Source organism: Bacillus rossius, chromosome 1 (assembly GCF_032445375.1).
Source record: "Bacillus rossius redtenbacheri isolate Brsri chromosome 1, Brsri_v3, whole genome shotgun sequence".
NCBI classification, from domain to species: domain Eukaryota; kingdom Metazoa; phylum Arthropoda; class Insecta; order Phasmatodea; family Bacillidae; genus Bacillus; species Bacillus rossius.
Window position 1 is genome coordinate 162,231,514 of NC_086330.1, and position 26,646 is coordinate 162,258,159.

Below are 26,646 nucleotides of genomic sequence, written 5' to 3' on the forward strand. Positions count from 1 at the left end.
GTATCACAGAACTAAAAATAGCACTGCATAAGAATGATTATTCCATGTAATATAGCTTATTTTTAACTAAGCCTTATTTTAAAAAAGACCTTCTGGATTAAATTTTACGGCTTGACGATACATATGACCCCTCTATTGAACGTTTTGATGTGCTATCATTATGTCAGTTATGAGTGTAGCCTGGATTTGTGGAAGGATCTAAGGCGGCGAGAGGAGCAATAAAACTATATTTTAGATAGTTTTTTTTGAGGGGGGGGGGGTTTGTTCTGCAATACTACACTGGTAAACGGGGAAGGAGGGAGGGAGTACCTCCCCCGGAATTTTTTAAAAAAGATTATGCTTAAAAACGTACTGTTTAAAACCTGAAATCCGTAGTTAAAAATTGCTATGCAAATTACATCATTAATAACACTACCACCAACTATTATTAATTATGCCCTAGTACGTGTTTAAAGAGAAGATACTCTCAAATTGGCATATTCAATGGCCATAAATTGAGCCGTACTTAAGTCATTTCAAGCAGGTAGAATAGCATTATTGAAAAAATACCTGGCCCCTCCCTAACTACTCTACAGAACATATCACACTGTGAAGCGGTATTAAAGTTTTATATACGTACACACACACACCTAGCTCGAAGACATAAGATACTCTGTCCACTTTTAAGCAAAATGAACTTTTAATCATAAACTTTACCACCGTTTGACCTTCTTTTTAGGGGCATACAACACTTAATATCTATGATATGCCCAAAATTCCCATTTGGGTAAAAGTAGTTGAGTATATAAGTGAGGCACCATTTAAAATTCTTTAAACTGCTATCATAAAAAATTATGGGTTTTGTAACAGAGTGTCTTATGCCTCCGATGTACAGATTATATATATATATATAATATTTTTATTTCATGAACCACGTACCAGTTCCTTGGAGTGTATGGAGAGGGGAGGGGGTGTGGACCCACACTGGGAGGAAACCACCCTGCTGCCCTGTCCACAGACGGCCTGGATCGAGCCCACGACCTCCAGACATGCGAGCCGCACGAGCTTCCACGCGACAAAACCCAAAACGCGCTCGGGTTCAAACACGGGAGTCGACGGTCAGCGATGCTCTGTCGCGACAACCAGTTCCGATAGTTAAATTATACCAATAACTTTAAGGATGTAAGATGACGGGGAATAACGTGCCATAAGTAAGCACAGTGCACTAATGTTAGTTGAAAAAAATATTCGTGAGTGGTAGAGAAATCAACATAAACGCCATCATGATTTCACAAATGTTTTGGCCGATATTTTTTTATTTTAAAAAATTGTTTTGTTAAAGCACAGTAAATTCACATAATGTAGTGTAATGCCTGAAGTTGATAGTGACTTACTGCTACAAATTGTTCGCCCCCCACCCCCTAACGTTTAGGATTGGATTAATTTTTGGGAATGTCTAAAACTACAATAATAGGTGAGGCGGGATGATAAGGTCGACGATCCTTACGCATTATCGGCCCTAGCGCAAGTCTGGCGCGCATTCCCCTCGTCGTGCACAGGGCCACTATGAGATCTGAGTAGTAACTATAACATTATATGGTGGAGAAATGAGAAAAAAAGGTGTAATGATAGTCCCTTGAGTGCTTTCAAGAATCTGTACCGGGTATTTCATGCCTGAACATTATTCTGAAAACACGCGTTTCAGCCGTTTTCACTCTCCTAGCAGCACAGTTTGAAAACGAAATAGTACTAGTCATCCGCATTCATCGTATTCTTATTTTTTTTCGTTAACAGACCCTACTCGTAATTTTGAGCTATTTTTCAAACGTGTATTTTTTACTGAAGCTTTGAACACCGTATGTCCGCGTAGTCGAGGATCTTAATGTGTTATTTCACCCTTAACGATGGCCAATTTTCAACGTTTAACACAAGCAATTATTGTTATGACATAAAAACTGTTGAAACAAGTCTAATGGCATTAGGTTACTATGTCTATCCCATGAGCCAGACATGAATCAAACTGCTAAGACAGACGCATACAGCAATGTTTACCCTCGCTACAGCCACGGCGCCTGGTGACTCTAAACCCGCACAGCACCGCTGCTGATGTTTAGCCGCCCTCGTAGGCGACTTCGCCAAGAGAGCAGCTCTATGCAGACAGTCCTGAATCAATATAACGCGATGCCGCGACGCGATGTAAGCGGAACGAACGAAAATTATTTCCTAGCCTATCACATTCGATACAGCTATAACCTACATGCGTGGTCGCGAAAGAATATCCCGATTAGATTTCTCTGTAAACTTGGCTAGGTGAAGTTCACCAGTTGTTTATAAACTGAACTTAATTCAATGCTGCAACGTACCTTTTTTTATACACAGTTTTTTCCAGAAAACTATTAATTCATCTGTCTTAGTATTATTTTCAAATAGTTGAGGGTTTTTTTCTTTCATTTTCTTAATGACTATCCTAACGAATAGACATTAGTGTCAGCAAATTTAAGACAACTGATATCAAGCACTCCACCCTTTTTTCATTAAAATTAATGTTTTTTTACTTTATTCTTATTTTAAGCTTATTAAAAAATTACACTATACAGAGTTGTACTTACTTAATTTACTTAAATTTAAAGTTTTTTTACTTTTTAGTTTATACAACATAGAAAGCTTCTTTAAGTTTTTTTAAAATATAAGTTTATACTTACTTTTTAGATCCTATTTAATTATTTTTTTATAAATTCCTCGAAATGCACCACAGAATCAATTTTTGTCATCAGAAACATGGATATAACTATAAATTTAAAAAGAGCATGCTGATACTCATAAACTAATTATTCTATGGAAAACAGTATTACTCCATGATAATATATAAAGTCAATATTAAATCAATTTTATGGTATCTTTCTCCAAAAGAGTGACCCAGTTAACAATATTTTTGAGAAAAAGAACATTTCGTGAAAAGGGTCAGGACCCATCACCCTGAGAGAGCGGGAGAGGATTGACCCACCAACGTCCCACTTCGTAATACTGCTCGAAATGCACCACAAAATCAATTTTCAGAGTCCACAAAAATTTTGGAGGAAATTGATATCCATCCCCCCCCCCCTCGAGGGCTCATCCGAGGGGGTCTGATGGTGCCTGAAGACCTCGGGAGCATTTTAGAATCAACGGACTTCAATTTTCTGAATTTCAAAAAATCTGGGAGAGTTTAACCACCAGGCACATTTTACAACACGATCTGGCCTCTTTACAATCCAAATATAAAGGGAATTGATTTTTGAATTTTTCGAAATTTTGGGGGTCGACCTCGTGGGAAAGGGGAGGTGCGTAGCAGCCTAGCGCCGGGAAAATTTGCCACTAATGGATACACAAAACCATCTTTATTGTCCATAGCTCTAAAGTAGAGTTTTTGTCCCTATCACTCTTCCCTCCTTATCTCAAGTTATAATTATGAAACTATTATATTGTCATCCGGATTACATATATGTACTTCCAAAGTTTCAAATGGATACTACAATTAGAAGTAGATAAAATCAAATTTTAAGATTTGTTTACATAATTAGTTACAAAAGAATTTCTTTTAAATAAATTCCTCGAAAACTGCTACAAAATACATTTTCAAAGTCCCGGAAATTTCGGGAGCAATTGACCTCCCTCGCCAAGAAGGTCCGATGGTGCCCGAAGGCCCCGGAAGCACGTCAAATTTAACGTACCTACTTTAATTGTGCCGACTTCCAAAGAATCTAGGGCAAATGACTTCTCCACTGAAATGAGGGGGGGGGGGGGATAAGGACCGAGAATGGCTCGGAAACACTCCAAAACGAAAGCGTATCGATTTTTGAAGTTTTCGAAATTTTGTGGTTTTGATTTTGCCTCCCCCCCCCCCTTTTTTTTTTTCATTGAGGGGGACAGTCACCTGCGGGCAAATTTTCTTCCATGCCCCGGACTCAATGGATATACAAATAGCATGGTTATTGCCCATAGCACGAAAGTATTGTTTTTTGCCCCTAAACCCCTCCACTCCTTTTTCACTCTTCGTGTCAAAGTAATGAAATTATTGTATTGTAATCGAGATTATGTATACTAGTAGCAAAGTTTCAAATCGATACGACAATTAGAAGCAGGTTAAAATCGACGTTCAAGATTTGCTTACACAGTTACAAGTGAATCTAATAATAAAATCGTGTTAGTAAAAACTAGTTATCAACGGCCACCATTATTGGTCTCGCGTGAGCAGGGACTCCGACTCCCCGGCCAGTGAAGCCGTGCGCAGCGGTGAAACAAACTCGTCGCGGTGAAGTAACCAGCAAAACAAACTGCTCATATTGTCTAGATTCTGTTTCCTAATGTACGTAGCATCCAGTGGTTGATTTTCTAACATTGCAATCGCTAAAACACGGCATCAAAGTTAATAAAATTCATCGCGAAGAGTTTTTGAGGTACGTAAGGTGATTTGATCAATTTTCTTTATCGAAGTATATTTATTTTTGTAATCACTCTAGGCGGGTAATGTTAGCTTAGTAACTAATAAGTGTGCAGTTAAAAGAGCCCAATATGAAATGTACGTTTACTAAACGGTGATAACGATAGCCGCTTCCTCGCGGTCGTCTTGTGCGCTGCACGTGTTCGGGTGGCCGCTGTCTCGAGCAAGGCTCGATGGGCCAGCGCAGCCGCGCGCTGCGGCCAAGTGAACTGTCACTGGGCGAAGCAACCAGCAGGTCGTCCGCTATGACCAGTCATTAATTCTCGGCGGTTACAGCCTGTTGTGTGATGCCAGACTGTAGCCACGCACGCACAAGTTATACTTACCCGGCGTAGTAAAACGCTTTCAGTTTGAATGCAAACATTACTATAAATAAAATAATAAAAGGGCTGGAGGATATTATAAATACGGTTGGTAAGTATAAATTCAAATTCAAAAAATTTCAATAAATACTCCGTATTCAATGTTAGTATCAATATGTGAATAAAATTAATATTTTGATTTTGTAAAATATTAAGATACATTTTAATTAGTAATTTAGATCAATAAACATCACAAATGGTTATTTTAATTTATTAATTTCAATTATTTATTAAATATAATATATGAATTTATAATGAAAATAAATTATATACACTATAATTTAACTTTACTTGTAAATACACTTCAAAATAAACTTGATACAGTTTATAAACACAATTTATATCACTAATATTTACAATAAATAAATGGTTTAATTATAAAGACTATTATATAATATTAATCACTTATATAATTTTTATTTGTATGCAGCTTTTTTTTCATTCTGTCAATTATTGTTGCATGCATCGAGCGTATCGTAAAATTTCATTCTCTTTTGTTTTTTCATAACACACCTGTAATATAATATTTATCCTTTGTTGTGCGAATAATTAGAATAAGTAATACGAAATAGAAATTGTAGGATAAAAATGCGATGGATCTAAGATTACAGGATAACCCCTAAGGCTTGGTCTCACACACCCTGTTTTTTTAATCGAATTTTTTTATATAAGGGTTGTTTCTGAAGTTTTAACTCACCTCCATAGCATTTATTGTTCAGTCACAGATATTTTCAACATCTATGATATAATTGGGGTAAAAGGTCGCGCAACTTTTTTCACATCTTGTATTACACGTAATATCTGTTGACAATACTAATAACCGAAAAAAAATTAAAAGGAAGTATCTTGTTGAAAATTTCAGATATAACTCTTAAATAATAGCAACGACGAGAAAATGAAAAGAAAAAATGTAAGCGAGTCTTTCAGTACTCGCCAGAGATGTACAAACATTTAACCTCGGTGAAGAGCAGATTAAAGTGTTCACATGTTGCGAATACACATATAATACGAAACTCGGACACGAAATTTAACGTAGAATTCTTAAAAAATAGTGTGTAGCGTGATAAATAAACAAACATTGTGTTTTCAACTACGTTTCTTGACGCGAATCACACGAAGTTTCCGCACCCACAGCTAGAATTCGCTGCTGTAGCTGCTTCGCCGACTATCGAGTCATTGCATGGAATGAAACGGCTCCGATAAACGCGAAGAAGACTGGAAAAATTTCTAAATACCGGCTTTGGACCTGATTTTCGACAAGGCATTTTATTAAAATACTGTCCATCTTGTTAAAACTCACTATAAATGTTAATACTATAACGTTTCCCTTTGTTTATATAAACGTTGGTTAGCGCTATTCGCCACTGATGGCGGCACCGTGGTTGCACATTTCGGTTTCATTACTTTCGTTGCATTCACGAAATTACTCCAACCAAATGCCGCATATCGAGAGCTAAGATGTTACACATCAAAACTCATAAAAACATGGCTTGTGAGAGCGAACATTAACGCCTGTCATGCCCGATGACGTCATCACGAGGCGCGCACCAGTAGGTGCACGGACATGCTGATGGCCGCCATCGCATCAAGGCTCTTGAGATCGGCGGACTAAGTGGACGGTCTAACCACTAGGTGCGAGGTTGGGGGAGGGGGTAGCAGCGTGGAAGAAAGAAATCCAGAGAGCCAGCCCCGACGTTTCCCGATGCTATCGCCGTGTAATCAGTTTGTTTACTTTAGCGCCAGATGGCTTGGAAGTGTCTATTTGCATTGGCGGCGGAAAGGCGGGTGAAGGAAGGGGGAAGGTAAAAAGAAGGGAACAGAAGGTAGAGTGGGACGGGGGAGAATGGAAGGCGCGTTAAAAAGAACGCTTTAATGCGGCGTCCAACATTGTTTAAACACTATCATTAGTCGGAATGTCTTGTTAGGAGGCAGCGGGGCTCGCATTAGCGCCTAAATTATTGCCCGGCGCAGGACCTATCGTCTTTATTCGTGGCGCCGCACGCACGCAGACACGCACGCGCGTGCCCGGCGTGAAAGTGTTCCAATTACCGACGGTTACCCGCCGCGCGCCGCAGCCCCGGGCATTTCTCACGGGCTGTCGCGTTGCCCGGGCCCGCCCAGGAGAACCATAGACCACAGACATGTCACAGACATGTCACAGACATGTCACAGACATGCTCGAGACCGTGATAACTGGCCCACGATTTGCCGCAGAGCTGTCATAAACAGGTGTTGTAAACATCGACACGCACGTTTATTTACAAATAATACGTCATCATTATGTTAAAATGGTTGTTTATAAAGCATTTATAAAGAATAGACGCAGAACAATTTTATAACTTGAACTAATTACGTAACCAGCTTCGTGCGGAAGAACCTTATTTCCCCATACATTTGCCTGACGTTACTTCAAATAAATCTCTGCGACAGCGATGAGGCCTTGCGGTGGTCTTAGAAGTTCTTGAAGCTAAACGTTATCCAGACGCTCAAGTTCCATATTTATTACTTTCTCTTTTATTTGCAATAAGTGTTGTCCATCTCCAACTTGAAAGTCGTTTACCGGCCTCGGGAACCACTGCATTCCATAAGTCGTTTACGTGTTTTCAACATTTCTTTTTATAATGATACTAAGGGGCATGTATTTTTGACGAAAAATATTGATAACTCATTAGACTGCAGTAATGTATGCCTGTGCTAGCGACTGTTTCCTTGTGATTGGCGGCCGTCTGTATTTGAAACCATTGCACCATTTGGCCGGGCCATTCAGTACGCGTTTGCTTCCGCACTGGACGGCTGTGATTGGTGTGCTGACAGTAGACATGCACATATAATAATAAACTCAGCCAACCACGAAACGCGAGAAAAAAATGTACGTGATCCTAACGATACTGTAGCTGAAGTTTGTCGCGGTGGTTCTGATTCAAGCTGTATGTGTGTCGAGTGAAAGAAGAGGGAGGACTGCGGGAAGGGCGTGGGTGTCTGGGAGGTATTCGTCTCGCGGGCGTCGAGTGCACGATCTGGGAGGAGCCTCCGGTCTTGGCATCTGGCGCGAAGGTGCGGGGAGGGATCCCCCCCTCCCCCCCCACGGGTGGTCGCCTGGCTGGCGTTGTGACGAGTCATCACCGGCTAATTACCCTCCCTTCCTTTACCCTTTACACGTTTGCTCCCCTCCTTCCATCCCCTCTCTTTCTCTTCTGCACACCACCGTGCATCCAGCGCGTATTTCCCGCCCGTTCTCACCCTCGATACTGGCTCCATTACGTCTCTTGCTACTAGGCCACGATTGTTTCTCTGATTCATTTCGCCGCTATCGTACCATTGATCATCGTAAACTTTACCAGAATAATTTATTTTATCACGATGTTTCCAGCGATTTGGTCTGAGTGCATCATCATTGGTAGCTTTAAATTCTTCTATAATGCTATCATTTTCTGTAAAATCGCTGTTGCTGTCACGGTTATCGCTAATATTATTTAATCCTTTAGCTTCAATAACATAAAATTCATCAGATAATTATGTAGGAAGATAATTGTCATAATTTTCTTACTGTAGTACTGTATCTTCCTGACGTTTTTCGATGCTGCTATGTCATTACATTTCAATGCAGGCGATGGAGATGCCCAAGTGTGATGATTTTTGCTAATCCCACAAACATTCGGTCCAAACACAGGCTTATTCTCAGTTGACGAATAAAGTGTACCTTTGCAGGTTTTTATGTGTTTTTTTTTTTTTTTTAATTCATCACTTCGACTAAACTGAAAAGAAAGTTGCAATTGTCCGATATAACACTTTCCGCAAAGGACTCTTTGCATAATTGCCTTTCTCATGACGTCGAGCATTGTTGGTTTTAGTGAACGAAATGCTACACTACCGACACACGTATGCCAACAATGACATTACTGCTATTGGAACCACGCTGACTGTTTTGATATGTTCCAACTAGTGTCGAATACTCTCACTTTTCTGTGACTAATACGAGATGCATACTAACAGATACTTAAATAGAATTTTTAATATTTCATCAGTTAGAGTTAATTTCCATTTTTAAAGATTCGTGGCCAGTAGTTCTGCTTTTCAACTACAGATGTCGCCACTTGTTGCGTATTGGTAAATATTATTTATTTTTATGTGGGATGCAGGATGCTTACTCACGATCGCAAGATAAGAAGTTTGTCTTACATGATAGAATGTTTCTCAGCCATCTTCGAAGCATATTATTTGACTAAGAAATAATTTTTTTGTTTGAATTCCACCTGATAAAAATATTTTAAGTGCTGATTTCGTAACAGAAATTTACTAATTAAATGTAACTCGTAATAAAATTGCATGTCTAATTAAGTAAAAAATTTCATGCAGACATTGAGTTCTCAGAAATAACCAGAAGCACTCGGAGAACATCGGCAGAATTATCGGAGTATACCAACAGAAGCGCCTGCATGAATGACGAGAAAAACTAGAAGAAACCAACAAAATATTGAGATGATAATCAGATGCACACAAAGAAAATTTACGCACATTTTTTTAAAAATCGTAATCATTGAATCACACAAAAAAAATATAAAATTGCAAAAAAAAAAAAAACAACTTTCTGGTTTGTGCTGGAACTCTATCCTTGCTAAACTTAGGAGAAGTTCAACAGCTGACAGAAACTGTTTTTCTTATTTTCATTCATGATCGACGCGCTTCTGTTGGTGTGCTCTTCGTTATTCCTGGCGAGAAGTCTGCCGATATTCTCCGAGTGCTTCTGGTTATTTCTGAGGACTCAATCTCTGCAAGACAAATGTTTACTCGCCGAACTGCTTGTTGCGTGAGCGCGGCTCGTCGCCTGCAAGTCACCATGTGTCCTCTCGGCCAGTGGAGGGTTGCCCTGGCGCAGGCGAGATTAAAATTCGCGCCCGTAACTTTGCAGTTTTTCGTTTCCGGAACTAAAAACTGCTGGTTTTGGCAATCCCTGGCCCTCAGTAATTTTTGAACATTCTGTGTATAATTTTACTTACTATGCGCTACTCTGGCAAGATCTGCCTACCTCGGTAACCGAGCGCAGGTCACAAATCGTAGAAAGGAAACTCTATGTTCATTTAAATAATCACCTTTTAAAGTTAGAGCGTAGTATTCAAGTAAACCGCATGTGATGTGCAGGATGCTGGTCAATGATTGGTTGACATTTTGGATTTAGTATTTTTTTCAAACTATATTTCAAATATTTTAAATTATTTTTTAGTTTTTAATTTGGTTTATTTATTTTAAATTGTTGTGAATTTAAAAATGGCGGCTAAGTCAATGTCATAATGACTTTATTTTTTAGGAAAGTTAGCTCTTATGAAGAATAATATAGTTGCTGTGAGGAAAGTGCAAGCTGTTGAGGAATTTAATTTTTTTTTAATTTTATGGAAGGCCAAGATGTTCACGTTGTGGAAAGCCAGGGAAAGTCAGGGAAGTTGGAATTGGTTAGGGAAAGTCAGGAAATTTACTTGAAATCCTGAAAAAGTCATAGAAATTCCCTAGTGGTAGTAACTTGAGGGGAAAATTTCATGTTCCAAATTGCCATCACCGATACTGGGAAAGAATTTTTCAGATAGTGTTTTAGTGCATAGTTATATACAATATTACATTGCGTGTGCGAGGTTCAGTTTGAATGTCTATTTTTCTTACATAATTGTAGGTCAGCTTTGGGTTGGTGAAGACTGTATTTTGTCTATTTATTTCAGAAAATCGCAAAATTGGTAAATTATTAAAATAAAAAAATAGGGAAATATGAAGATTTGGTCATGAAAAAGCAGGGAATATTAGTTACGGATTTATGTAGAATCATACGATAAGTATTTTCCCCTCGAAATAGGGAGAATATGGTTCCCTTCTAGAAAGAAGGGAATATTGCTTAGTTTCAAAGAATTTTTGAGTAATTTTTTTGGGTAAGGAAAGGAACCTTTTAAGAATCAAAGGTCACTAAAATCCACAATGGCGAGCAGTCCCTTCTTGCTGTCTGAACCCTGTAGCCAGGCCCTTTTATATACTTCTTGCTATTTATTGTTTATTTTTGTCTCTACAGTAATTTGTTTAAGCGGAAAACCACACTGTATGCCAATCTTGACTTGGAATATTTGTGGACTTTTATTACAGTGTCTCAGAGTGAAAAAAACATCTAAGAAGTTGTGACATAATATATGTTTTGTTTGGTTATCGCCTGTCTTTTATCTCCTTCCTTTTCCTCTTTTCTTACCTTTATCTTTATTCTTTTTTCTCCTGTTGCGTGATGCGTGCAAAAAAAAAAGATGTAAAACTCGCTTTTAAAAGCAGTTGGCAGTTGCGAAACGCTATCTCGGTTTGTTTTTTCCATGGGAGAGTGATGAGTATCTCTGCACTAGAGGGGGAAAAAAACCTGCCGTGGGATATTTTCGAAGTCACGCGATTTAGAATGTTTGGATCGCTCGTAATGAGTTCGTGAAAGAAGGTAAAGTTTTTCGTTCACGTCGGACTAAGTAAAGGCTCGTGGCAACAGAATCTCCGTTATCTCGGAGATGTCCTAACCACGAGCGTATCGACTCGCTACTTTCAAATTAAATGAATAAAGTCTTCGGTGTCACGCTCGTGTAGCGAGAGGTCATGAGTTCTTCCCCTACTTCCGGTGGGACTAACAAAACAATAAACGAACACCTACCCGGACACACACATCTTGTGAAGAGCTTCAGAAGAAGCCACGCGATTTGAAAACGTATCGAGTAATCCGAGTGGCAGCTTTTACGAAAAACATTTAAGAATACGCTGAAGGCGGATGGATGATTATGTTTCTGTACTTCGTTTTTAAACTGTATTTTCAGGCGAGTGAAAATGTGTAAATAGCGTGTTTTCAGAATATTTTTGAGGGCAGATTCTTGAAAGCACTCAAGAGACTCGGATTACAACTTTATCTCCATTTCTCCGCCATATAATGTCATGGTAACCACTGGAATATCTCAGTTGCTTTATGCACGACAAGAAGACTGCGCGCCAGTTCATAGCGACACAACGCTAGAAGCACCAGAGAGCGTCGCACTTATCCTGCCTCATTAACACAGATACTGGCTGGGCCACCGAATGCGTGATGTCAACACGCTATTTACAAACCGCTGATTACGAATAGAAAAAAAAAGAGCTTTTGCATTTGCCTATAAAAGCTTCGTTTTATGGTTTCGTCTTTAACACGTATTTTTGGGCAGTGAAAAGGCTAAAATGGTTGTTTTCACGGACTTCTTTAGGTATGAAAAATTCTCAACACTGTATTGTAAGTGGTATGAAAACGTGGAAGGAGCCTTATGTTTAATATAAAATTACAGTTTTACCGCTGGAAGTCCCTTGGGGGCGCTTTACCGACGTAAAGACTTCTCGCTAGTTCGGCGCCTGGTGCATAGAGGCGAAGAGGCGTGCGATGCGCGCGCCCGTGTCGCCCTTAGCGCCCCGCGCTTATAGTGTTTGTGCGCCCGGCCAGAGCTGCATTCGCTACAGCACGCGCATAGCGATCATGCACGGAAGTTGAATGTACACAAGCAGACAACACCTGCTACAATGGAAAATAGCACACGCACAGGGTAAACAGAACGTGGCCAATGGTACGTGCATTTCAAAGATTACAAGTAAAACTTGTAATTGGAATATGCCTATGTTATTTATTTTTGAGGCAAAATACAAGCGGTGAAATTCAGTGCTTGTGTTTTGAAAAACTTGACGTCAACAACAAGGAGCTTGTATTTTTACATTATGATTCTCAACGTGCGACACAGCCTACTGTTTAGTTTTCAGTTGCAGGTGTTGTAACATTTCATATTATCTCACCCAATATATTATACCGGCTTCACGGCATATCATAATTGGGGGAAGCTAAGGTTGCGATGTATCCTCCCTTTTGTGTCAGCCACTGACAGCAGTCGTCGCTTGCGCCGATCAACATGGCGGAGAGACGAGCCCGTGTGTGTGTGTGTGTGGGCGGGTGTGTCGTGCCAGGCGGGACGCCATCGCGATCAGGACGTCGAGCGAGGAGAGAGGAGGAGGATTTGCATATCGGAACTTGGCGTGGAAAACAGTGGCGTGTGCAGATAAGGCCGGCCCCCCCTCCTCTTCCCTTCCCGGGCGACCGGGTGCACGACCTCGAAACAAGCCTCGAGATACACAACTAACTCTGGCCGTTCCCTGCCCGCATACGCTTAGGGAGGGGGCGGGGAAGGGGAGGGTTGTCTAGCGCTGCGTGGCGGCCCCTTTTCGTACACGCGTCCTCCCCCCCCCCCACCACGGACTTCCTTCTCCCAGCTGCCGCGGAGAACACGTGTCGTGGTGTCGTGCCGCGCCGGATTTTACCGACTCTTGTCAACTTTGTTCGGAATTTATGGCGTATACCTCGTAAATAATTCCCCTCCTTGGGTAAATTTTACGAGCCGGCTGCTGTAGATGTACCGAAGAGTCGCGCTAATCCGGACTGGATGGGACCGGGTCACCGAAAGACCGTATTCAACGGACTTTGCCTTAAAATGCAGGTAATACGAGTTTTAGATGAATAAAACTGTAAAAATATATTTTGTTTATAAATACACCTTCATTTTTGTTTTAATACTACTTTAGTATTTGACCTAAGAACTGATGTAGGATTAAGAAAACAACACATCTTTTCCGTCCATACATATTAATCGGATGTACGGACAAAAGCGGTGTTCGGATTAGCGGACTCTACTATATAGCTGTTTCATGAAGGATGTTTCGTGATGGTGGGGGGGGGGGGGGGTGGTGAGAGAGAGTATTAAGAACCTTCGAAAGACTGACTTGCCGTCCGCTCTGTCGTGCAGCGCTAAAGCGCTGTGCTCGCGTTCAATGAAGACACAGGGTTCGACTTCCAGACGGACTATTTTTTTTTTTTTTTTTAAATTTCGGTTACCCGCAAGGTTTCCTGAAAGGTCTTCGCGTTTCGTAGCCGATTTTTTCACTTTGTTCCTGCGTGTGTGTCCGGTCCGAGAAGATCTATAGCATGTCTCATCATTTGCATTTTGATCTGCATTTACTCTGTCTTCCTTCTTTCTGTGCTTTCTGTTGTTAGATATGCGCCATAGAGATCAAAAGTTTTAGACACCACTTTATAATGTAATACTTTTTTAATGTAGCTGAAACAAAGTATTTTGTAAAGAAAAACGAAATGATAATTTTGAAAAAGAAAAAAAACATTTTATTGTTTTTATTTCATCAAGAACATCATCTGACAATATTAATTTTTTTATATATAAGGTGCTTTAACTGAAGGTACCATCTTGGTTTCAACAGTTGTTGTCAACATATTTTTGTATAAATTAATATTAAATTTTTTTGACTCTGTTTGAGAGTAGCACATTATTGATTGGAATAGCTGACGACTACTATAAATGGTAAAAAAAAATGGTGTTTAGCATTTAATTTTTATTCTTTCAATATGATTACAACATAACAATGGTGTCAATACACTATTTTATGGTCTTAAAAATTCATTAAATAGTATAAATACAAATATATTAAATTTGATTATAACTAACCATGGTTGTATACAAACTAAGAATAACAACGTGAACAAGCCGGGTATTATCAGTTCAGCAACAGTGGGTGACATTTACCTTGTGCTGAAAACTAAGAGTGAGACTGTGTAGTTGCCGACGGGTCGCAAAAAAAAAAAATTGTTTGACACTGTTTGAGATTTAAAAAGATGATTTTTTTTTTTTTAAGATTGCCACTGTCTTTATTGTGAGATAGTGAAGTCTTTATCGTCACGTCAGGCTAACAACTGTATCGCGCGTGCTTGTTTCAGCATCAGAAAAAGAGTTATTCACCGGGTATTTATCTCGCTTTGATGCAGCTGGTTGAAATCTTATCCGTTTGTTAGTAGACATTGAAACACATCTCTTCATGACTAATCGAGAACAATACTAGTAAATGTTTTTAGGTCATTAAATACTGTACAATATATATTATTTCGTGGTGTTAAGTAGGGGAGAGTGTTGTACCTTGACCATGGTGTACCTTGGGCCAGTTTGATTATTGTGCTTGTGCTGTGACCTAGCGATGTATGGATTAAGTTTGTCGTTCTTAGTGACGATTTCACCCGCCAGATTGAGTAGAGATGCGCTAGCACAAAAATCGCTCTTACTGCAGTAAAAAGTTGTTTTAAGTTGTGTGAAGTAATTTTTTTCGTTTCCTGTTGAATGTGTTTTTTATTTAAACTACCTGTATAAACATTGTGTTCTGTACCACTACTGGATAGCCCGTTATTTGGTGAGTGAAAAATGATATGCATTTATCTTTCTGTCGTATTTTAGACTGCCAGTCGCCATTCGTGTTAAAAAATACATCATGTACCTTGGGCCACAAATTCATCTTGTACCTTGGACCAGTGGTCCATGTTACAAGAGATTACCATCAATGGCAAAGAAATGCTCATGTATGGGGTTTTAGCATCGCAATAATGGTAAGATTTCCCACACACACATCTCACAAGCTCCAGCCATTGGACATATCTGTATCAGTGGCGATTTGTCAGGGCAAGAAAGGCAAGCAGTGCTTGCCCAGGCAGTTTCCAGACAATATATTTTTTAAATAAATATTTTATTCAGAATAGTATTTTACTTTGGCTCGTGCAGTTAGGTGCATGTATTTTTTACATTATCTTCTTGGGACCCAATACTGTGCGCTGTGCGCTATAAGAAAAGAACTCGTTGACACACAAAACATGCTGTTTTAGAAGCGTTGCTAGGTTTAGAAGCGCTGGTAGGACCGCTTTCAGCGGGAAGGCTGCCGCAGAAGTTTCCTTTCGGAAGGGGGGCGGCATGGTACAAAGGTTCGAGGAAGGGATTGGCTGTAAAAACACGTGGTGATTTTTTTCTCTTTTTTTCCTAGCCTAAGTTAATTCTAAGTGTGTAGGGGAGGGTCCAGGTTAGGGGAGGACCTAAGTGTGTCTCAGGTTGAAGCCTATACACTCTACCATGCGGGTTTTTAACCATGCAGGACAAGGGCGCGTGCATCGTGTGCTTATTGGGGTTTACTGGCCAGCCATGGCTGCGATTGGCGCCATGAGTGACGCCCCATTGGTCGCCTAGCTTAAAAGCTAGCTAATGTGACCCAGGTAAAACCTGCATAGACACAGGGAAAACCCTGGGCCGGTTCATGCGGGGATCAAATAACATGCATTAAGCAAGCAGGTAACTACTGGACAAGAGGAAGAAGGGTCCAGGTAAGAAGAGTTGGAGGGGCTGAAAAATCAACCATGCTGGAGTTGGATGCTTGGGCCTTGCGGCCCGCATTTAAAGTTGGGAGCTCCTGGGTTATTATTAACCAGGGGCGGGCGACTTCACTCGTCAGCCCAGCCACAGCTGCCCAGGCAGCCACAGTTAAAACAGAAGTGGGCAGACGAGCCAGTAAACCGGCTCGAACTGCGGGCGCACGGAGCGAAAGGCAGCCTGACGTTGCGCCATCTTCATCTTCCTTCTTCAGGTCAACATCAGTACTTTTCAAGCCAGGGTGGGGGGAGGGAACCAACCTCGCCACCCAAAATCCCCGAGACGGTTGAAGGTCGCGCCGCTCGAGGCTACTGCTGCCACAGCTACAGCAGCCCCAGCTGAAGGTTCCTGATGTCTTCCTTCAGAGTTCCGATGCATTTCAATTCCGTTGCGCGCGCAGCAGTTCACAGCTCCGCAAGTTCCAGCCCGCAGTTCGTCTACACTTCGCTACTATGGCACATCGAGCTCCCCTGCGGTGCCTTCTCCGACGAAGCTGCTTCCTGCCACGCGCCGAGCTACATTCAGGCTACCTTTCACCCCGATAGCCGTAATAACGACTCCACAGGCCGGCCATTGGTCCGCGGACTGCTATTGGTTATTCACAGCCACCCCATCGAGATTGCAACTCTCGAGCTGGGCTCCCGTATCCGCCACCCACGGGACGCGGTCGGTAGCAGTTGGCGCTGCTAGGCCGCCCCCAGTACGCACACGAATCCCACACGCACTGCCAGCCTTCGGTTACCCAATAGGGCGCAGGGAACTCCCAGCCAACAGCCCGCGAGAGAGATGCGCACGCCCCGAGAGACGACCACCGACCTAAAACACGTGGTAGAAGCTACGAAGGTAGCGCTTTCTTGCCGAACTGAAGCGTACATGGCCGAAGCAGACGGTGGAATTCTTGCGCCGACTGCTTCGGCTATGTCCGCTACAGTTCGGCAGGGCAGGTGGCGAGGTGGCGTTTCAGTCGGCGGTCGTCTCTCGGGGCGCGCGCATCTCTCTCGCGGGCTGTTGGCTGGGAATTCCCTGCGCCCTATTGGGTAACCAAAGGCTGGCAGTGCGTGGGGGATTTGATGGCGTACGGGAGGCGGCCTAGCAGTGCCAACTGCTACCGACCGCGTCCCGCGGGTAGCGGATACGGGAGCCCAGCTCGAGAGTTGCAATCTCGCTGGAGTGACTGTGAATAACCACGTACCAGTTAACAGAGTTTCTGATCACGTATGAAGATAGTTTCTTTCGTGTTGGTACAAAAAATACCAACATTTAATTTTTACTATTCTAGTACATTTTTATGAGCTTCTTCTCTTTATTTTAAGTACTTACTTTGCCATGTGTTGTCTGTTTATATATTTTGTACCAAATATCGATGATACTACACTCCCAATTTATATATAAATATTGTAGAGTAGGTATTTTATTATCAGAATAATGTATGCAAAACATTATTATTTTTCAAAAATAGTTTATAATTTAAAAAAAATGTCAATTTTTGTACCTATGGAATAGTCAATGTTCAGTTAAGAAAACTACTTAAATAGCACCCTTTTGTACCTTGAAATCCATATTTTCCCGGGGGAGGGCCCCCGGACCCCCCCCCCCCCCCCCCCCCGTGTTTTTGGGTGAACGGATTTGTTGCTTTCCCTCATGTTAACCTCACGCCTCGCCACTGATCTGTATATGGCCCACTGAAAACCTATTACAATCAGGCTGTCAGTGAATTGATGTATAAAAACCAGGGGAAAAAATTTGACATTTATACAGTAGCAGCGGCCTTGAAGGTGGCTTATCCAAGAGCATTTACACCAAATAACATTTTGCCTGGGTTTAGAAAATCGGGAATATTTCCATTAAACTCAGGAGTCTTCTCCGATTATGACTTTTTGAGTGCATACGTTAGGTACTGATCGGGCCATAGAAAACCCGTCATCAGAAAAGCTTACGACTGCATCAGAGAACCAAATTACGGAATCAGGGGGCGGAAAGCATCGACCTCTACAACAGCTTTCAATGAACCAAGACCCAGCAGATCATGTGACTCATAATAATGCTGTTCACTGTGTTACACCTTGCACGAAAAGAGAAGAAAAGAAAATGGTCACCCATGAAGACATACAGCTATATCCGAAGACTGCACCAAGGAAAATCTCAAACAGAGGAAGAAGAACTAGAAAGACGATGATAGCTGTGGACATTCCAGAAAAGCAAGCTATAAAGCAACATAAAGGTAAATAGCAAGAGAAAAAACAATTTTTAAAGGAAAAACACAGAAGTTCTTTTAAAGTTGCCAAGGATTTAGGTAAAGTTCTTAAATCAAAGCCAGCCATTAAAAGCGAACATTCTGAGAAGATATCGATACCGCCAAACATGGCGAAGAAGCTGCAACTACTGGATCAATTGTCATATGAAAGTGAAGATGAAGACACTGTGTTTCACGTAAGCCAATCTACCGATAAAGCAACTGTGAACAGTGCTCACGAAGAATGTCTTTACTGCAGGAATTCAAAGAAGGCAGACTGTAGTGGCGAAAAGTGGTGCAGATGCATTAAATATGGTCACTGGACTCATTTCCTGTGCGCTGGGGTAGAAGGCAACGACTGGAAAACATGCAGTTGTGATTATTGTGTTTCATGTTAAAACATAATTACATATTTATAGGCTATTTCTAGTCGGTCTATCATTGTTTGATTAACAGTAGGGCCTAGTCATATAGATAAGAGCTTTTCAAACAAATTTTTAAAGTCATTTTTTTTACAATTGTTTAAGGTAACCTAAAGGATACTTGTCCGAATTTTTCTCTGTACCTATATTTTGTGACATCATGTAAATTACTTCTACTTGAATTAACTAATAGTGAAAGCAATACTTTGTTTTGAATGCATTTTGTTTTAATTTTAAGGTACACTATGTTTGTAAAATGTTTTATTTGTGGTTTTTGTATTGTTTTTTGCTACAGTATATGAAATAATGATTATTAATTATAGTTATAATATATTGCATTATATAGGCTCGGCTATTTATTACTTTATTAATGTGGCCCAAGGTACAGGATGGTTGTCCCAAGGTACATGAGCATCGTGTACCATGGTCCACTATGCAACATATTATTATTTTGTTTCTGGAAATATTTTTTGCATAGATCGTGGGTTTATACCGATGCAGATACAACGAAAACACACTGAAGAGTTAATTGCGTCCAAAAAAAACAGAGAATGTCGTATTTATAAATCGAGAATTTCATTTTTTATGATAAATGGTCCAAGGTACAACACCACTTAATTGGTAACTATAAAGATAAAAAAGATAATACATCTATATTAGAGTTGGGTTATGAATAAAATCAGATAAATAAGCAAATAATCTTTAAACTATAAAATTTTATTGTTAAAAAAATCGTGTCTTCTTTATTTAGGGTTTTATTGATATAATCCAAGCGCAGAAATTAATTTCACGAAAGACAAAGCGTGTATTTTATGTCGTTTAAAACTTTAAATTTCCTCGTTGAAATCGTTTATTCGTAATAATTTTCAATTATAACTTTACTAAATGTAGAAGTAGGTCTGCATACTGTTTGTTTACTTAAAATAAGTATCATGCTGGAACCAAATCGCATGATGTGCATGCCAGAGAATGAAATTTTTTATAACACGTCTTGAAACTACACGCTGAAACGGAAATGCTGATCACTATAGCAGCATGCATTTTTCGCGAAAAGATTTCGAGGCTAGCTGAAAGTTGAAACATTGTGGCATCGTCTGTGTTTCGTGATTTCTCGAGTTTCTTTCAGGTACATGTCTGTTGTCAACACACCAATCACAATAATTCAGTGCGGAGGCAAACGCGTCCTGAATGGCCCGGGCAAATAGGACAATGGCTTCTCTCGCAGAAGGCCTCCAATTAGAAGGAAGAAATCGCTGGTGCATGTACACCTTATTGCAGTGTAATAGGCGCTCAGAATTTTTCCCCGCGAAAAATGCTTGCACCTACGGCGAACACTTAAAACTTCACCTATTGATACGATTCCTTATGTCTGCGAATAAGTGGAATAAACAGGGTACTGGTGCATCGAAATATTAGATTATTTGTTAATCGGCGATTCACCTTAAAATAAGTGGAATTAACTGTTAGGATAGTTATTTGCATTCCGGTGCTTTCTAGTCGTTTTTTTCTTCTGTTTGCGTTTGGTTCAGTTTCATATTTTACGAATGTTTTGATGACTCGTCCGTACCTGAATTGCCGCAGGAGGTTGGTTGACTTGTCGTCATCCGTTGCCTAGCATCCTGCTCTGAACAGGCGGTTAAGGCTAGTGTACGATTGAGAACTTAAGAATTAGTTGTAAGAATCAGTCCTATCCTTAAAATTTTACACTATGAAAACCAAGGTCATTGTTTATGATTTTTGTTTACCTACAATCATAAACCACGACACTCGTATTCACGGATATACAGTATGTCCATTAAAGAATGCCCCAGATATAAGTTTTAATAGTATCAACTGTAAGCGTTGTTGAGTGTTGGTTCAAGATCACAATAAAAGAATAACTCAAACAGTTTTATATAAGCACATGCGCGAGTACTGCTTTGTTGTTTTCTAGCTTACAGCGCTACCTACGCGGTTCGAACTGCGGGCGCACGAGGATCCAGGCTGTGTGGAGACTACCTTCCCCCCCCCCCCCGGCCGCCCCCCCACACACCTCTAGTTATATTATAAACAAATCTTGAAGAACTTTTTTTTAATATCGATATATTCACAGTAAGTACGCTGAATAATGGTGTGAAATAAATTCTCAGCTACGTAAGTGCACCACCTACCTAGGCTCACACACGGTGTGCAGAGCTTCAGAAAAATCTACGCGATGTGAAAATCGCTCAAGAATTCAGAGTGTAATATCTTTACGAAAAGCATTTCAGAATACGCTGAGGGCCAATGAACATTTCTGTTACCGGGTTTAGTTTTTAAAATGTATTTTTAAAAGAGTGAAAATGGCTAAAAGTGCGTGCTTTCAGAATAATATTTAGGTACCAATTCTTGAAAGCACTCAAGGGACTTGCATTACAACTTTATACTTCATTTCTCCGCCATATAATGTTGTGTTTACCGCTCAAATGTCGCGGTTACTCTATGCGCGACGAGGAGACACAGAGGCGATACCGCGCTAGAAGCACCAGGGAGCGGCCCCTTGGTCTGTGCACATGGACTCGGCAGTAGTTCTTCAGACGAGGACACGTGGCTGGTGACGTGACGGCCTCGGCAAGCACTCCACGCAACAGCAGCGAGCAGCTCTCGAACTTATCTGCTGACGGTCACTGCTGGCGGCCTTGAAATAACTCTCTCGTGTAAGCTCTCTTCCCAATCGTTGGTGTATGTACTTTTTTATTACACGGTTTTATCTTCACAGAACGTAGCATTGCCGTATTTAAATTCTATTACGAGCTTTATTTTACAAGATTTAATCTTTACAGACTTTCTGTCACTTCTAAAGAATTTGGGTTCATAGCGGGCCAAAGTTTTGATTGAAGAAATACATTTTACTCTATATCCAAACTGGATATTTTATATTAGGCACAGCCTATCTCAAATCCTGACAATATTTGAACATATTGTAAAAACAAAGATAACAAACGCTTGTCTTGTTTAGTATTTTCTGCATAACAGCTATGAAACTTCAAACATTTTAAATATAAATATTTGTAAAGAAAAAATACTACATTGTGTTATTTCAGGCGGTTTCAGACGTACTGCGACTTCTGTAGAGACACACATAATTATGTAACAAAATCATTGTGCAAGGTTGGATACAATGTTGCGCTATAGCATTCCATCAGTTTTCAAGAGAGTAGCGGCTGATTGGCTTAGTTTTCAGGTTTACCGTTCCAGTGACCGCCACGTGGGACAGGGATGGGGTAGTTTGGGTTCGGAGTCCGTGACAGGGATGAGCCCCCCCTTTGCCCTCTCACAGCTGGGGGGTTGGTGTGAAAGTATACCGAAGAGCTCGTTTAGTGGAGTCGCCAGGAATTGAGTCCAATTCCCTTATTTGCTGTCAGCCGCTGAATTGGGTAAGAGTCAGTAGACCCGAAGTCATTTGGTCGAAATGTCGGTCTAGTGTCTGTGGGTCAAATTATTTTTCGGCACAATGACTTTCGGTCAGTTGCCTGTTGGATAAATCACTTTCGGTCTAGTGCCTGTGGGTCAAATGACTTTTCGGCACAGTGACTTTAGGGCTAGTGCCTCTTGGGTAAATGGCTTTCGATCTTTTGCATTTCGGTCTAATGCCATTCGGTCTAGCGCACTTTCATTATAGTGCCTGTTGGTCTAGTGCCTGTCGGTATAGTGCACTTTCTTTATGGTGCCTTTCGGTCTAGTGCACTTTCGTTCTAGTGCCTTTCGATCTATTTCCTGTCATTCGAATCCCTTTTCGTCAAAATTACTTTCGATCTAATCCCTGTCGGTCTAGTTCCTGTCGGCCGAACGGCTTTTGGCCTACTGCCATGCCACCACTGAGATCACAGAGATTTCCTTTGTACCCCGAGCCTGGTGAGGCATGATGATACACTTCCTACTGAAATTACTGGAGTACGAGAGGTTAGGCAGTCTCGACAGAAGAAAACGATGCGGTTTTAAAGACGGTGATTGCGGTTTTAAACACGGTGATAGCGGTGGTAGTAGAGAGGTATTTCCGTACTACTGAAAACCAGCTTTCCCATAATGGTTTGCTGCAGTCCAGTAATACCTCCAGTGCTGTGAGTAGAAATAGGGAATGCGCCCCTTAAGTCTATAGTGTCTTAAATTTGACAATTCTTAAAAGTAGCACAGGTTGTCTACGTATCCTGTTTGCAATGTTCATTTTTTTTAATGCAAATTTAATATAAGTGGTATTTGAAGCCTTGAAAGTCAGGGTTTTACTTCGTAATCAGAACTACAATTCACAAATAAGCCGAACTACTTCATGTGATTGTTAGTGTTCGTAAGCAAACATCACGTATTGCTTTGCAAGTGACGGTTGAGAAATGGGCGCCGCTGGTAGGCCTACTTCTTTCGAGGACAGTCAAATTTGACTTGACACATACTATAGCAGGTGCGTGGTTCCCCTCCTCGACAGTTTAGAGAACAGCTTATGTTTGCCTTTTCCCGCTACACAACTTCCCTCACGCTTGGCAATGTGATTTTACAAGAGAATGGATCGTTTAGCGCATTGCACTCGATATCGTCGTCTCGGTCCAGAAAGTGAGAGCGCGACTTTCTCCTAAGATTAAGTTGCAAGGAAACGTATCGTGTAAATGTAGGCGAGAAACGTTCTACGAAAACCTTTGTGTGATTTAAGGCACATTGGTCAACTCAAGAAATTGTGGTCAGGGTGGACCATACAACCCCCACCCCAACCCCAAATGATAGCGCATTCCTCCCACTCCCTAAACAAACAATTGTTTCCCTTCTACCCCCCCCCCCCCCCTTCCCAAAAAAAAAAATTTACCTAGGACTTTGAATTTGAAATTGTCCAACCAGTGGTCCCGGGCCCTAACCCAGGAAATTTTTGAAAATTAGTTTCTCAAAATCGTGTTTTAATGCAAATATAACACTAAAATATCAAACTAAATTTTAAAGTTTAGGGTCAATTAATGGCAAATGATAAAAATTTATAAATTTCGTGTTTATTTATTTATTATCCCCCAAGTGTTTGAAATCCCCTCCTACCCAATTTTTTTTCCAATGGTGCAACTCGCCCTGTGGGCTCAGCAAAATGATCTCCCGTTTGCATCAGCGGTCAGGTACACACGCAATGAGGGGGGTGGGACATATATAAACACCCCCCCCCCCCCCCCAACTCACGCAATCCTAAAAAAAAATCTTTCACTCCCACCAACAAAAAAAAAATTATAAGCAAAAAGCGGGCAAAGTGGTTATATTGGGTAGGCTGGAAAACTAAGCGGATTAAAATGACCCCTATGGTTGACTCCACAGTGCTGTGCATACTCGGGCAAAAGTCACCTGTTCATTGGCTGCTGACTTGTGAGGCATATCAACTGGGTAGCCTGTGATTGGCTACTTTTTTTTTTTTGTTTCAGGGTTTCTCATGTGTTCGCAAACCTTACACACACACACACACACACACACACACACACTGTGCGCCAGCACCGGGACAATGGGCAACAGGACTCGTGTATATTCTTTTCCTCTAGTGTCTCGTACTCCCACCATGGCGTGTGCAGGAAGGGGCAGTGGAAAATATAAATTAAATAAAGAGCAAGGCACTACAATTAGATAAATTTTGTAACTAGAGCTGGACTCACAATCGTCCGTCTCATCCGTCCGTCACCCATCCATCCGTCAATCACGTCACCGGCAGCCAATCAGATGGCCCGGAAAATTCCATCATTCCGTCCGTCAAAACCTTACCAAGCTTTAACTTTCGACCAACGGATGGATGAAATAACCTCCAAAATGTTAGCAAGATAGGTTACTTATTGCCGGCGACCTTTACTGTCTTATAAGCTTTTTAATTATATTTATTTGTTTAGATTAGATTTGTTTGAACAGATTTTTAACAACTCAAAATCTTTTAATAAATATCAGAGCGAAACAAAATAAATTAAATTATTTATTAAGTGTTTAACTTTCATGATCGTCAATATAATATAAATAAATAAATTTCTGGACTGTTGGCAACATTAAAACGAAAAAAAAAAAGTTATGGCCGGCTCCATTAACCCTCTTCCCCCATGAAAAGGGTGTCGTTCCGAAAAATTGTCCTTTTTTTTTTTGTTTTGAATTGTACACGCCCTAAGCCCACCGACTAGGTTGGCTGAATGTCTTGAATGTGGTTGAACTGTAACCATAACAAATTCATCATCGCCTTGCCTTAGGCTTCACGGCTACTGCGAACTTAAAAAAGTTTTACATACGTCATAATTATTTTATAAGTAATTTTTATCTAATGCATCGTTTACCCTTCTGGGGTGGGAGGGACCACATACCCTCCTTCTGGATCGCCTCTAAAAACACATCAGCAAGGAATTAGTGTTAAACCTATTTATGAAAGAAAAAAAGTTTTAAACCTATTTCTGACAAAAAAAGAGCGAGTTTTTCAGTACATGAATTTTAAAGTACAATTCTTAAAAATAATGCTGAGTGTGATAAATATATTGATCAATAAAATATTCGCTTTTCAAGCGCATACCAAAATTTCTAGACGCGAATCATGCGTTCGCCGATAGAATTCGATGCCTGCATCGTAAACGGAAATTTTAAACAAATAAAAACGGTTCCGATAAAAGCGAAAAATATTTGGAAACAATCCTAAACCGTGGCGTTGTTCCTGGTTTTACACAAGTAATTTTATTAAAATACTGTCCACCTAGTTAAAATTCACTAAAATGTTAATACTATAATGTTTCACCTCTTCTGCTTCAGTGGGTAATGACTGATGTCGGGTTGGTGACACGTAAAAAAAAAAAGGCGTGATATAAACCGCTCGCTATCTCTATCTCCACCATCGAAAAGTTTCAACGGAAAAAGATAAAACAAGTATAGAGAAAGGTGATGACTGAGCTTGTTTATTTACTATGCTTGGACAAAAGAGGAAAAAAGTACAACAAAAACCATAATCATTAATATCACTATAATGTTTTAGCTCGAAATTCACCAACGCCCAGCACTTACTGGTTGGCTTCATGCAAGACTTCATCAGTGCCTTGTTTAGATCACGTTAGAAATTATACTTTTATGGGATTAGTAAAATATTAACCTGAAACAATTAAAAACACATATTATAACACTAAGTATATGTTGTATATTTATTTTGGCTTAAACTACTCAGTCAGTCTGTAAATAACTACTACAAACAGACATTAACCTTATTGAGCTAATTCAACATTATTATAAAATATAATGTTATTAAATAAAGTAAAAAAAAATTCCAGTGACGAGATTTTAACCTCGTCTCTTGATTTTAAAGAAGAGCGCGTTCTACCGCTGGCCTATTGGAAGGAGAATATGTTTTATAATCATTGTAATGCCAGTTTTCTATGGTATTTTAAAACTTGAGATTACATTTTACTACAACTATTTCAGTTTACCAAATACATTCCGGGGTAGTTTCACTATCATAAATTTTCAATTGGCACACCAATACCTTTGGCATGTACCTTAATGTTTACGAGAGTGACTATATGAGGGTTTATGTTGCTACACGTGGGTCCGCCATCTTTGTGTCTCATTTCCGTTCGACTTCCGTTCCATTTTCATAAAATTACACCTACCAAATGCCATATACCGAGAGCTAAGAAGTTTACACATGAAAAAATATCTGTCCAATCTGGATGGGAAAGGAAGTTGAGGCATTTTGATTTCAATCATTAATGTGGAGAAGGCGCCGTGGCATAGTGGTTAGAACTGCGATAACGTAAGTTATCTATGCTTTGCTTTGCTGCTTGATGCACTGCCGAATTCGGAGTGTGACTAATCCGTGCGCTCTTTTCGCCCGGCTTTTTTTTATATACACTACATTGATCAAGCTTCGTTTCTGTCAGTTCCCTATATCCTCTACACCCCAGGCATAGTCATCCTTTCCGTCATT

At 40.4% G+C, this 26,646-nt stretch overlaps 1 protein-coding gene across 5 annotated transcripts in view; it reads left to right on the forward strand.

The window, feature by feature from the left end:
* Window positions 1-26,646, forward strand: part of LOC134546366 (zinc finger protein ush) — a 598,990-nt gene that overhangs the window by 545,750 nt on the left and 26,594 nt on the right. The window lies entirely within an intron of this gene.